The sequence below is a fragment of the Lycorma delicatula genome, chromosome 1 (assembly GCF_047948215.1).
Source record: "Lycorma delicatula isolate Av1 chromosome 1, ASM4794821v1, whole genome shotgun sequence".
Classification (NCBI taxonomy): Eukaryota; Metazoa; Arthropoda; class Insecta; order Hemiptera; family Fulgoridae; genus Lycorma; species Lycorma delicatula.
Window position 1 is genome coordinate 341,292,728 of NC_134455.1, and position 15,904 is coordinate 341,308,631.

A 15,904-nucleotide genomic window follows, 5' to 3' on the forward strand; every position below is an offset into this window, starting at 1 on the left:
CATGTTCAAAATGGATATTGAATGTGACTGATTCATTTACTCATTTACTCCCTGATTCGTTTACTCATTCAGGGATAAATTTGTCTTGAACCCACTTTTATAATATATATTATCTAAATTATCTTATACATATTATTTTACTTTTCCGGTCAATAAAACAGAGATAAGTAAAAATTCTTGACGGTTCAAGAGTTTGAGTCTAAATTAACAAAACTTTCATTAACAAAATTCCATAACAACTGGTGTTTACGAATGTCTATGAAACTATTTTTTGTCAGTCAGATTTACACATACCAGTCGTTTAAATATGTTTGGAACTAAAGGCAAAAAACAATATCAAGCCAATATTTTTGTAAAATTAATTTGTTAAAAGTATTCCCATCCCAAAAATAGGAATGTTTCTCAATTAATTCTTTTATTCAAAATTACGTTTTATGATGAAATAAGAAATTTCTAACTAAATAAATGTGGAGAACTCAAAAACGATAAAACTTACCGATAAAATCGACAAGAATTTGTAAAAAATATCCTTTAATAAAAAAAGTGATTAAATATTCGCTCTATTGAAACGTTTGGGAACGTTCAGCAACATATGTGTCATATTTTGTATCTTTATTCAAACACTATTAGAGTATTTAGATAATAACCACCATACAAATTATAACGATTTTACTTAAGGATTCATATATACAGAATTATTGATAAAGATAAAATGAATTCCTTCCATTACTTTTAAAAAGTAATTTAAATCGAACAAAGATATCAAGGAATTATAACCCTACAAAAGTTTCATCTAAAACTTTAGTGTTAAGTACTACTTACCCCGTTACCACGTGTAATTATGCAATGAATATAAATATTTACAAATGAAATGATGAAACAGTGCAGTTATAATTAATAAGTTCAACAAACATTCATGATTAAAGATGAAACATGAGAGGATGAAATACGAACTGGAAACAAATTAAAAGTCCAATGTTCTTTGAGGACAAAAATGAAGTTGAAGTAGAAAATTATTAGGATGAATAAAACACAAAAGAAACTTAAACAATCGGTATAGTTTGTAGTATTGGAGTTAGTAATACGTTTGTTGTAGCTAACTTCAAATATTCAAACATTCTTTAGTGACAGATGTGATCTAGCCTACCCAAGTGTAGCCGCATATGTTTTGTAGCATATTGTTTTAAATCAATAGTATATCTTAGAATTTCTTACGTTTCTGAATTTTTCATAAAGAATATTGTATTACATTTTTATCGAATGTTTTGTATTATAAGCTCCTGTATTTCCATAAGATATTATTTGTGAACTCAAAGGAAAAATAAAGTGCATTTCAGGTAATAAGCTTTTCTACAGAAACAGAATTTTATTTCTTACTTTTTATAAAATGATATTTTAAATTAAAGATTTGCTAGAACAGTTTGTTTTACGTGCAACACACTGACATTTAAATGCTATGGAAAAAAAATTAGAAGAAAATTATTTAGTAATCGGTTATTTGAACATACAAAGGAATTGTAAATTAAAAACATTTTATTTCTGAAAGTAAGAGGTAATAAGTAGTAACCTTACAATACAATGGAAGTTATCAGCAGTTTTTAAAACGTAGTTTGACAAATCAGAATATCTTTGAATATGGATGGATTCAATGAAATATTTTGGATTAGTTACACGCTCATAACAACACTTAGTATATTCTGCGTGTGAGTGTGTGATTGTGTAAAATATGTTCTTAGTATGATACTCTAAGAACGGTACTTTATTTTCCTTAACTGCCGCCGTTATAGTTAAAGTTAGGAAACATTAACGTCTTCAGTTTTGATCAGATTAATTCCTGTTTACTTCAGACTTTAAAGTTTATAAAATAGAGTTGTATAATGCATTGAGCAAGTTTTTCGCCTCCAACTCGCTTTCCTTTCAGTTAAATATTTTACTAATGATAAATATTACTTTTGAAGTAAAAATAACAAATCTAATTGATAATAAATGATAACTGGCATCTTCACACACGCGCGCGCGCACACCATTTATTTGTATATCATTATTTATTTGAAGTAATTTTCATACAGTTTATTAATTGCATAGATCTGTTACTTGTGAAAATGTGTTTTTGATTTTATTTTATTCAGAGTGTTTGAATGAAGCTAAAATATACTCGTATTATACACGGTACTTTATCGCACTGTTTATATAATGAAAATATCTTTTACGCAAGAGTATAATGTTTATTAAGCACTACCTAATTAAAAAGTAATATAGTTATATTTGTCTCTTCATTATAGATGAGAATTTAAAGGGAGGTGGCTCAGTAAGGGAATTTAATTTCAGGAGTAATATAAGCACATTACACCGTCACAGTAATATTTTGCCTTTCTCAGGAACAAAATTCAAAGTAATTACGCTATGCTCCGAATTTGCGGCCTTAATAGACTTTTACAAAAACAATCTATTAAATTTATTTTTACATTCAGAAACCATGTGGAATTAAAAGATACGCTTTTTTTCTACAATTGTATACTATAATTAAATTTTTGGAGTAATTTCTGTAGATTAAAAAACCAAATAAACACAGATGTAACTTTATTTGGTTCATGTTTTGAAACCAAATCCATAAATAAAATATAATTTACATAGTTTCATCACCTGAAGACTACCTATTGATCATGCTAATAAATAATATTGGCTTCAGGACACTTCATTTACTCGTAAGTTATTAATTTATTTTGTATTAATTAAATTTTTAATGTACATTTTCATTATCTTATATCATTACTGATATCGGTTGCAAGCTTATTTGAAAATAAAGTTCAAATTATTATTATTATTCATTTAAAAATATAACTATTACATAATTAAACATTAATATTTTTCATAATTAATAATATTTTGTTATAAAATAAATAGTACACTGTTTTAGTAACACACAATTTTATTTTGTTTTTCTTCTATAATAAATTTAGCAGAAGGTATTCTTCTGTAGGTAAAACTTTCTGTTCTACCTACAGAAAGTAAACAATTAGTTTCTGTAGGTAGAACATTTGTTTTTTACTGGTTGTTTCACACTGTAAAGTTATTTATTCTAACCTGTTTTTTTTTCTTTTTATGTTTCTTCCTTCCTTCTAAAAAACCTGTTAAAAATTTCCTGGCTACCGAAACGCACAAATATAAAAAGGGGTTGCGGTAATATTACCGAAGGTTCGCATCCTCTTACGTGGATTTATCCTTTTAGTCTCTCGTAGCAGAATAACTATTAACTGGGCATAGTTTGTTACTGGATTAATAATCAGACGATAAAATTGACGAAACTGGAAAATACAACTGTGAACGACACATCCTTATAATGTTTCGAAAAGAAATGCGGTTATAAATGTAAGACTATATCATAAATGTGTAGCTTGGAAAGTGAACAAGTGGTGGTCTACAGTATTACATTTTGCCATCATGATCATATAAACATCCTCATTTGCTTTGCATTATCCTTCACAGATGAGTGAAAAATCACTAAACGGCGATTTTCCATTGTTAATGTCTGCGTAGACCCTACTTCAATCATACATTGTTAAAACTATCAAGAGAAATTCAAACTACCATAAACAAAATTAAATCTATGGCTCACAAAAATGCTTCGAGTTCTACTTCAAACACGGTTGGCAAAAATTAAAGTAATAGTTATTATCAAATCATGTCTATAAAACATTTGTTGTGCGTTATTGGTTTGTAAAACATATAAATGGGACACGCTGTTCTGTTTTTATTCATTGTGAGACAAAATGTGTTCAATCAGATTTTAAAGAATAGAGATAAATTCAATTTTTTTTTAATTTTATCGTGGATTAAACGATTATAAAGTTATCCACGGAAAGAAGGTTATCAAAATTGTACTCATCACCTCGGAGTTGCAATCAACAACACATTCACTATTCTCAGAAAACTTTTAGAGCACGATAATCTGGTTATACATTCCACTGTTCATCTTTATTTACTTTACAATCTTCATACAAAAATACGAAATACCAATGAAAATAAATTAAAAAAATAGAATGTTATTTTTAGATAAACAAAATATGTTATTTATAAACAAAAAAATAGTTTATTATACAGAATAAATTTCAAGTATAAAAAAGAAATAACAGATTAAAACGCAACTCTTGTAATACTAAAATCAGCTTCATTTATTGAACAATTACCAATACAATTTACTTTTAAAAAAAATTGCAGAATAATAATAAAGAGACTTATTTCTTGTTATTTGATATGTAGTTTATATGCACATTATAATCGTCATCTTCATTCTTTTTCGTGGGTCCTTTCGACGATTCTCCCCAGTGGATATACATTTTTTGAAATTTTTCACCCATTAACAGTTCATTCTTTTAGATCGCGCTCTCCATTTTTTTTTTAGAGTTCTACAATTGATTTTTATTACTTACTCTATTTTTCACGTTACGTACTTCATTTAATTTGTATTTTTTTATACCAACGGCATTTTAATTACTAATAAATAGTTTTATACATATATATATATATATATATATATTCCACTACATTTTATTACATATATATTTATTTATTTATAATAAAATGTAGTGGAAATTTTTATTTGTATTCTGTACTGTAATCATTTCTTATTATATACATATTTATATACGAGGGTCATTCAGTAATTAGACACAAATAGCTGTGGGAGCAAAACAGTTGGTAAGAGGGTTGTGATATTTTCAGAACAGTAAGTTGGTAACCCTGTGATGACTTCCGATCAGTTGTTTCAGTAAAATTGTTTTGTTTGTAATCTCAAAATCTCATTTTACGATGGCGAGCCGTCTTGAAGTTTGTTAATCAGTGCAGGAATCCGGATTTTGCTTTCCGAAGGTGAAAAACAGGTTAAGATTTACTCTCATACGGACAAAGTTGTATAAACCACAAAAAATTTTACAAGTTGTTAAAAAAGTTTAAAGACGATCAAACGTTAGTGACTACAGCACCCTTCTGGACGTCCAATTGAGATTTCAACTCCAAGACTTGAAACTCTCATGGATTCCCTCATCGAAGATGTCCGAAAGTTCACAGTAGAGATTATAGCTGAAAATTAGAAGTAAGCATGAGACAGTTCACAGAATTATCGCCAACAAGCTTATGAACCGTAAAACAAGACCAAGATGGGTTCCAAGAGAAATGACAAACATCATAAAAAGACAAGACTTCACATGTTCACTGAACTGAAGTAATGTTAAGGTGATATTTTCTTTGAACTGTTTTCTAACCTGTGATGAGACACGTATTAGCCACTATGAACTGTAATGAAAAAATTAGAGTAAGCAGTAAGAGCTACGAGTTCACCTATCAAGAAAAAATTCCGAATCCGACCATCAGCAGGAAAGATCAAGATGACAATGTCTTAGGAAGCAAAAGGTCCGGTTGTTGTCGATTTTTTAGAATATCGGTATCAATAAACAGCGCATACTATATAATACACTTACTTATCAACGAAGTGAAGTCAGCAGTGTTGAAAATATACACAAAGGCATCATTCTACATCACGATAAGGCCCGGCCTCGCCCAGCTCAGGTAACTCGAGAAACTATTGATAAATTGTGTTAGAGGTAATAGATTGATTGTGCAGGAAGGGCATGTTATTCTTGACCAAAAGAACAAACCACTTGTCCTATAAAACAAAAGGATCGACTGGGGCTCCTACCGCAATTGGATTGAGGACAAGCTAAGTGTGCCTATTCGTTTGAAAAGAAGTGCTGATATAGATAATGCGACGCATTACTTTACCTCAAACCTGCAGGGAACAGGTTGGTATCGTCACCAGAAAATAGTCGTGGAGGTCAGAGAGGCACGACCTACCTCCACTTACTGTATGGAAGGTTATGGGATTTCTTTCTACCAAGAGGTGACTTAGAAGAATTTAGAAGAGTTCGGCTTCAGATGGGATCACTCAATATTCCTAAAAACACTGAGGATAGTCAACGTTATCAGCAAGTAGCTAGAAGAGAAGATGTATTGCTTGGCCTTTTTTTGGATGTATAGCAGGCATTTGATTTGTCCTGGCTTACTGGCATAAATTGAAAAGGAGCCTTCCTAACCGTATTACTTGCTCCTAGAGAACTACCTAGATGGACGTTTTTCCCAGGTAAAGTAAGATCAAGACTTGTCTGTATTCTTTGATAATGGGTCGGGTGGTCCTCAGGCTCAGTTCAGTGGCCGGCTCTATACTCGGTCTTCATTGCAGAGACCAGACCGTTTGATGTCCAAACAACTTCAAAGTTGTTGCATCGTTTGCGAATGACATGCCTCTCCCGACTGTGGATGCTAACCCTATCGTAGCTTCTTCTAAACTACAAACTGAATTGGATCTAATTAACGAGTAGCTAGCTACTCGTTAATACAGGCTAGCTACTCGTAAACAGGCAAAGACTGTTATGTCTGAGAAGAGAAGAGATAACTGCCTAATACGTTATAACTAATAGCGTTTTCATTTTGCATGGTAACAGCATGGGATACCTAGGACTGCATTTGGATCACGGTCTGAAGTGGAGGAGTCATGTCAGGGAGAAAAAGACGCAACTTAACTTAAAGTTCAGGGAGATGTACTGGTTACTAGTTACTGATAACTATCATTATCTAATAAGCAATTACTGTACTCAGCGATCCTGAAATTGATTTGCACCTATGGAATACAAGCGAGAGTAACATTGAAGTAATACTTTGATTCCAGAAAAAACATTGAGATATATAACAGAAGCGCCATGGTTTGCGAGAAATACTGAAATACACGATTATCTGGGATTGCCAACCGTTCTGGAGCAGATACGTCAGTTCAGTACAGGTTACAAAATGAAACTGAACAAACATGTGAACTGGCTTGCGGTTAATTTCCTGAATAACAGCGAGTGAGTTAGGCGCCTTAAACGACTGCATATATTGGACCTGTAAATTCTTAATCAGTTACGCTAGACGTTGACGTGCATCGTCAAAGTAATTTATTTCGTTTCACCACTAATTTTTGTTAGTTCCTTGATTTGTTTGACTGATTCTTTGTTTGTTTAATTATTCTTTGGGTGATTGATAAATATTATTTTTTTAAGTTTTCTTATTTTTTATATTCTTAACTTTGGACTTTGATCAATGTTCTTTAGACTCATCTTTATATGGACTTATTTATGTTTAGTATACATTTATGTACATTGTATACGATATGTATACATGTGTGCACATACACCGTTATTTGAGGAATTCTGTGGAAACCCTCCTTCTCTGTATGTCATTTTTTTTTCAAATTTACTCATGTTTCCGGTAAATTGGAACCGATTATAAATTAAACACTGCCGAAAAATAAAATAAATTAGAAGGTAACATTTGCGAAACAGTGAACTGTGGAAATTAAATTAAAATTACAATAAAAATACCTAAAAATTCGTACCAGCTCTATTATACTACACATAAGCTTATAAAATAAATAAAAAACTGCCAAATGTGATTTTTAAAATGAAAATTCATCCTTTTCTATTTCTGCTGTATCGTTAGTTCTTTTTCTTAGAAGAGAATTAAAAATGTCATTTGTTTATACATGTAATGATGCTGTATTAATACGGAAATGTGAATAGAAATCTATTCATTTTTTTATTCTTTGTAATAAAATGTTATATTTACAAAAATCACGAAACAGAAAATAACAGTGAAAAAATTATTAACTTACTGCTTACTGATAGAGTATTGATTTTGCTGATATAGAGTAATTATTTTTTAGGGAGTTCCGAATATCTTTTATTTTTTCTATGGATGAAAACTCAATTATATTTTAGCTCATCCCCTGAGATAATCGATGACTGAAATGTAATAATATAGAGATTATCTAATACAGTAACACAGTGGTTAATAATACACAAATAAACTATAAATTTTATGGAATTATTTGCATTTATTTTACATCACAAGATATACAATATTTGTGTAATCCATAAAAACCATTTTAATATAAAAAATACAGATAAAATATCCCAACATTCTTGTTATTTACTGCTAGATTAAAATTCTGTGTAAAAAATTATGTGTAAAACTGTAGAGGTACCCTCTAACTCCTGTAGGTAATTAAAATAGAATTATTTTTTATTAAAATATATTCGCAGTTGAAAATAAATGTCAACCTAAACATTGCAATAAATTAATGAATTTTATTTATAATAATTACTGGAAGAAAGAGTAAATTATTTTATATTACTTGTTTTACGTAATAATAATTTAGGACATAAGACTACGCTATTGCTTAAGAAGAAAAATAAAGGAATTTTCACAAATTCAGAGAATTTCAGGTTGAAAATTCATGAGGTTGCGAACGCGTGGGACGATTACAAAAGTTTTCCGCTCGATTATAAATTAAAGAGGTGACAAAAGTAAAAGAAGATTATAGAGCCCGAGAAGTCAAGAAACAGAGCAAAATCTAAGAAGGGATTTAATTCCTGTTCGTTGAGATTTGAATTAACATTTAAACCATGTAAAGTTGCAGATAAAAAGAAATCTAAAGGACCAGTAATTTTCAATAATGGAAGTATTTGTGAAGAGGTAGAGTGGCCTACGTTTATCGAGATATTAGTTAAAAAATTTCTGTCTGTGTTATTAATGTATTATAGAAGTTCTGATTCGGAACCAATTTAAACAACTAATAAAATGTAATATAAAATTATTGAATATTACTTAATTTGAGATCATTCTTATATTAAGGGTTCGTAAAAAATGAATTTGTCGTTAAGAAATTTTAAAAATTATTTCTTTAATCAATTAAATTAACTAATTAAACTTAACTATTAAATTTTCGAGTCAATTTAAATACAGTTAAATTAATTCAAATTTTATCCTAAATTTGAATGGAATTTTATCCTTAAATATTGAATGGAAGTATTTTCATAATGATGAAAGATCATATTTATTAGATTGCTCAACTTCAAATTAAATCTTTCAGTGAGAAAAGAGCTATAGGTTTGATACAGAAGCACGATAGCTAAATATGTTCTTCAAGGAAAAGGATGAGAATATTTATTATTCCTTATTCGTAGAATTTTTCAAATAATGAATAATTAAACTGTAAGCATCAAAACGAAAAAACATCAGGGGTTTACTTGGTAATAACAGCTTCCGCAAAGAATCAACTATTGTTTTTGTTTTCTTTACAATCACGAAATCATGTTTTAATTGGCTGCATTTATATAAAATAATATTCTCAATGAAATTATTCTTTTGTTAAAAAATTACAAACCATAGTAACAGACTTTAGTTATTAATCAAAATCTAAATTGATTAAAATAAGCGATTTGATTATTCAAATGTAATTTTAAAAAAAAACCGTATATTTCAAAATTAAATAAACAATAAATATATATTTAATGACTTAAATTTGTTTTAAATAATCTTGTTATAAATATCAAAGTTCCTTTTTTAAAAAAAATAAATATAAATTTTAAAAATCAGCCAAAATTCTGATTTTTTCAGTAAAATTCAATACTGTTTTTTTCTTTTTAATACAAGCTTAAGAAATTTTATTTTTTTCACATATTACGAATGGAGGAGACTTGATATCAAACGCAAGACACAAATGAAAATGACATGCCGTTACAAAGAATAAAAAATATTATATGCCGATCTTTCTAAAGAAAGTGATTTCGGAATTATTCTCCGTTTTCTTTGCTGAGCGCTAAGTCAATATAAATTAAAATGTAAATGTTCGTTTGTTCAAAATCTTAAATCTCCGAAATTTTTTCACCGATTGCTTTGAAATTTTGACACAACGTTGCATTCAAATACGCGCGTGTTTTTATATACCTACTATTTATATACCTAAGATGTCACACCTGTGACAGATAAAAACATGCTTTTTTTTAAAAAACAGCGCTATTTGTTGAACGTAAAAGCACCACAAGCTATACTAAATATTTTATGATTCTATTTCAGTGTTTCCGATTTGTGTGTCCGTTATACAGTAAAAAACTACTGTATCGATTTACGCGCGGGGAAAAAGGAGAAAAGGAAAAATCGGAAAAGGGAAAGAGGGAAAAATTGTAATAGAGAAAAATCTAAAAAGGTAATAGCAAAGACGGAAAAAATGGAAAAAAGAAAAAAGAGGAAAACGGGGAAAAGGAAATGGAAAGGGGAAAGGAAAAAATAAAAAAGGGAAAAGGGGAAGAGGAAAAGCGAAAGGAATACAAGGAATAGGGAACTGGGGAAAAGGGGGGAAAGTTTGGAGGGGGAAGTGAAGAGGAAAGTTGGGAAAAGGAAAAAGGAATATGATAAAAAATGAAAATGGGAAAATGGAAATGCAAAGAGGGGAAAGGGTAAAAGGGAAAGGTTAAATTTTGTGAAATTCCGTCATGTTCATTTTGTTAATGTTTTATCAAAATTTCAACAATTGTGTTCATTTATATATAGTCCTAGCAATAGCGAAGCATTGCCGCGTCTGCTAGTATATTATAAGTGTTTAGCAATAAACCAATCCGGCTGGAATGCATGTAATCTTCAGCCATAAATGTTATTATATTCAACCCAACCAGGTACTATCTGTACGATGATTTTGTATATATTAAAATACTGATAAAATAAATAAAAAACTATCATAAATCATGCTTATTTTTACCTTCAAACAAGTTTTAAACTTCTTATTTCTTACGTTTACCGTTAATGTGATTTGGTGTAAAAATACACTGTACACACATAAAACATAATTCTAAACAATAGCATCAAAAGTATTTGTTTGAGAATGTTTGTCATGCATCTTCCTGGCTAAATGCACCTATTACGTATATAGGCAGATATCGAATTCAGTGATTAAAAAAATTCTATTTCTTTATTATGTTATGATTTATTTCTTTATTGTTTCAAAAATTATTTGCAATCGGTTACATTTATACATATTTCCAGTAAATTGGATCACATCCCAAATCACATGATAAAGAATCTTCAAGAGCGAAACAATAATTGTACAATAAAAACATTTATGCCAAGCCCATACATTAGTAATAATGAATGACATTCAACCCCACTACAACAATAGACAGCAAAATAGGATAAAATAATAACAAAAGGTAAAAAAAAAAAAATGATGAACCAGTGTAAAAGAAAAAGAAGAATATATGTAACAAATGTGGAATAACTCACATCCTAAGTTACTATAGACACATTAAGACACTCCTGGGATACTTAGGTCTAAAATGTGCAGTCAGTTCTCTCTTCTACTAGACAATCCCCATTGTCTAGTAGGTTTACTGCCAATTGATTTGTGTGGTAGTTAAGCTGAATTTCGTACTTTGAACTGTAACGTTGTATCTGCTCCCGCACGGACCATAATCCTAAACGATCCTAGATCTCATTTTTCCTTGTAAGCCAAGGTGTTTCTGTTATACACTTCGCTAGCTTATTCTGAAACCGCTGTAAGATGTCAAGATTGCTTCTGTTCGTGGTGCTCAATAGTTTGATCCAGATACGTTCTAGAATTGATGAGTATAGAAGCGGCTTATTAGACAAGCACAGACGAGAACGTCTGCCCACCAACCAGAATATTTACTTGAATTTTTATCTCATGTTGTTTTCTTTTTCTCTAATACTACCAACTCATCCTCTATTCAGCAACAATAAGAAATCCAGTTCCTGCTGTTCTTGTGGAGTACTGGGGACACCGCGGTGGTCTTAATTATTAACGTGGTGACAGTGATCAAAACAGCTTAGAGGTCAGATCCCAAATCAAAGTTTTTATCAGCCTCTATGTATAGCCGCGAAATTCCCGAGGATACAAAAAAATCCAATAAGTCCGGGATCTTATTATTATCCGATAGCCAGTAGATAGACTCCATTCCGGAGATCAGATTCAGACGCATGCTAATAACTCAGTCCTTTAGATCCCTGCCACCCTTTAGGAGATATTACTCGAGTTCCCCAGAGAGGATATTTAACATCGTTCTGTGCAGTTGGTGATGTTTTATGGCTCTTTAACTATAACCGCTATACCTCCGTATGCTCTGCCATCGGAATAGTTATTATAGTAGATTGAATGATCTCAAACACGAAGGATACTCTGATCAGTGAAATGTGTTTCCACAAACTAGGCACTATCTAAGGATTTACTAATCAATAAAGCTTCTAGTCTTTTTCTTTAACCTGCTAGTCCATTAAATGTAAATTTCTTTCAATTCACTTTTATAACGGTCTTTTCAGTGGTACGTACCACATTATTTTTAGAGATATACTGTAAAATAAGAAATAAATAAGATAAATTTATAGCCATTGTTAAACAAACGTAAAATAAATTTATAAGAATATAAAAAACAACATACTTAACAAAAACTAAATCAAATTATATTTCATTTATGATTGTCACATTTTAATTCTTACCGTAGCGTAATAAGTAATTTGTATTAAAAAAATATCGATTTGTTTAAAAAAAATGTTAGAGTGAAATTCTTAAAAATTTGTTTAATACTTTAATTTTCTTAAAACTTTTGGGTAATTCATTGCCTAGTTTTAATATACTATAATTTTTCAAATAACGATGTTCTGAGGAAAAAATATTTGCAAGTACTTTTATTTCTGGTGTTTTTTAAACGGCCATTAATATTTTTGTTATAACTACGATTAGTTTTTTAAGACGTAATAGGTTTTTTTAGAATATAGCTGTCTGCATAACAAATTTGCAAAGAAGGGAAAGAATTTCTTAATGTGACACATCATATTCCGTAACTCATACAGTTAGTACAAGATTAAAATACTAATTTGAAAATAAAATCATTTCATTTCAGTTGATTTTTTCCAGAAAATTAATACCATACAGTAAATTGGAAAGCAGGTTGTATAAATATAGAGTTCATCATAAATAAAAAAATTTATATCTTTCCATCGTTTTGATTATTTAGTATTTAGAATTTACTTAGTTATATTAGACATTTATGTAAGCATAAAGTTATATTTCATTAATTTAAAGTGGCGCTTCAATCTTTCATATTTGAAAGCCGGAAAGTTAAAAATAATTTCAGCTATATATTTCGAAGAGTAATAAAGTTAATAGTAGGGTAATATTTATCGATAAAATTTGAGGGGTAATAATCCATCTAAATATATTCGGTCTTTCCAAAATTCAGTAAAAATTTAAAATAACTTTAAAAATTGTATTTATTAGTTTCGTTAAAATAGACTCAAAAAAGATTTTGATTTTAGTCTATTTTGAGACTGCTCAAAATAGACTTTCAAAATCAGGGAATAATCAGTTTTCTAACCCATAAAAGAAGCAAACAGTGACGAAACAAGGTTCTTTAACGAAGTAAAATCTTTATATTTTGAACTGTATGCATTGAATCAGAAAACACATAATAACACATAATAAACACATAAAAACACATTGTGTTTTTTAAGATTTTAGTAAAACCCATTTACCTAAAGCCATTAGAATTTTATGTAAACGCCTTTTTTTAGTCATTATGGAAAGTGATCTCTTGTCGGTTAACAGATAAAAGTGGTAATGTCTGTTTGTATGGCAGCGTTGGAGTTAATATCACTCGTTTAAGTGAATAAAAAAAAAATGCGAGGGAAACAGTATTGAACTTTGTAATATACCGTAATTGATTTTGATATAATTACCTCAACATCACACAAATAATTAGCATCCACCGTTTGTAAACTACGGACTATGTGGTTCATTGGTACGGGTTTTAGCCAGTTTAAGGCCATATCATGAACCGCATAAAACTTCAGCATTTATCAGAAAAGTTCTTATTTAATTCTTCTGATGCAGACTATTGACACAAATATATAACAGATTTTTCGTGTTTAATGTAGATTAGACTGTAATTATTAAAAAAAAATAGAATATAAATTGCACTCGATTAACAAAAAAAAGAAAATACTATGTATTGTATTGTCATACATCTTTCCATCGTTTTGATTGTTTAGTATTTAGAATTTATTTAGTAATATTAGACGTCTAGGAAAAAAATCATAATTCAGTAGTATTCATAAAGTTAAATTTCATTAATTTAAAGTCACGCTTCAATCTTTCATATTTGAAAGCTGGAAAGTTAAAAATAATTTGAGCTATATATTTAGATGATTGATAAAGATAATAGTACGGTAATATTTATCGATAAAATTTGAATGATAATAATCCATACAAAAACTGGTGATGTTAACATTGCCGTTTGGAAATAACTAAATTTCATTCTTGATAGATACAAGAACTCGTTAATTATAGTTTAATACTGCATACTTTGTATGTATGATGATTGTTTCATCGGTGCATCAGCAGATCTCGGGACATCTATCCGTTTCAGGGATGTAATATTATATATTACGAAATGAAATGAGTTTTAGAACAACCGAGGCATGCGATGTTCTAGTTTTACAATCTAATTTGAGTAGTTGAATTCAGTTACTTGAATAAACAGAATTTCATTTTACAAACTGTTGGCTTCCTGAGCCACTAAAATATAAACATTTATAATTCACTGAAATTTATCAAAAATAAATAAATAAAAATTAGATCATTAGTTTATTACAGCTTTTAAAATTTCATAGGGTTTTAGAAATATAAATAATACTAAAATAATTTAACAATACGTAATTAACTAACCTAATACACGAATCATCTAAGAAACTATTAACAAGTTTTTTAGGTTTTAATTACTTATTGTGAAATTCCAATCGATAGTGTTACTGTAGTCGCTAATGATTATAATTGTTGATGCAACTATAAATAAAAGCATTAAAAAAAAGAAAAAAAAATCCAATCAGTTAAAAAAGGGATTTATTTTAAAATAATTAGAAAAGCTATAAATTTGTGCGAAAAATATTATGTGGAAAATTTCAACCTGTAAAAAGCATGTCTAACCGGATTTTAATTCAAAAGCTACATGATGAAAGCTAGGAACTGCTACTTAGACGTTTATGTTAACTGTAATACTAAATCAGAAAGTCCAAAGAAATGAAATGTTTTCAGTTTATCAAGAATTATTATCTTTTTAATTTAAATAGCATTTTCTGATTTTAATATATAACGTTCTAGAGGGAAGATTAAATGTTAAATACATTAGCCAATGTTAGGCAACGATATCCGGTTGAAACCCTCCACAATTTTATCTTTTCATCGATTTACTCATCTGAAGTCGCTCATAAAATTTTAAAAACAGAACATTTATGATTAAATGTCTACTATTTTGCTGCGGCTTTCTTATTTATTTCATATTATCGAAACAGTTTCATGATGATCTTTTCAAATTCATATTTCTCTAACATTAAGTGATATTACCTGTGATTTCAGTATGTTACTTTTCTTTATTTTCATATTTTTTCTCATATATATATATATATAATCAGAATTTTACTTTAAAATATCAAGTTTTGACCGTAAAACGGTATCAACTGCCGTTGAATGGTTCATCTTTTGTTTCAACTTTTCTGTATTCTTTAAAGTTTTAAACGGTGAAAAAAAATTTGTTGAAGTGATTGGTTCAAGCTTTCCATTTCATATTCAGGAACATTCAACTCTTTCATCATTGTTTGTTTATTATAATTTTTATCGCCTCAAAAGTGCAATTGATCGTGTATAAAATCGGTAATTTTTCTCTTTTACATGCGATTATAATAGTACATTTTTTCATAATTTAATCCTTTATCCTTTATCCTTTATCCTTTAGTTTTGACTTATTGTCAATACACCTACATTTTCAGATGGCAATGAAACATTATCATTCATGGATTGTAAGTTGTAGACGACTGAGAATTCTAGGACGAACGTCTTTAGATGTGTTTCAAGATGTTCAGGTATCAATTAGCAAAACTGGTATAGGCATTTTGGAACAATCTTAGACGTTCATTTCCAATAAATTAAATTCCCCTTAAAAGATAAGAGGAGGAGGTACTTTAAAAACAA

General features: G+C 29.4%; 1 long non-coding RNA gene across 1 annotated transcript in view; it reads left to right on the plus strand.

Annotated features, from left to right (window-relative positions):
* The first annotated feature begins 1,250 nt into the window (after window positions 1–1,250).
* LOC142318380 (uncharacterized) overlaps window positions 1,251–15,904 on the plus strand; it is a 46,839-nt gene continuing 32,185 nt past the window's right edge. The window contains exon 1 of the long non-coding RNA XR_012754896.1: window positions 1,251–1,337. This is a non-coding gene — a long non-coding RNA (uncharacterized LOC142318380). The remainder of the gene's footprint in view (window positions 1,338–15,904) is intronic.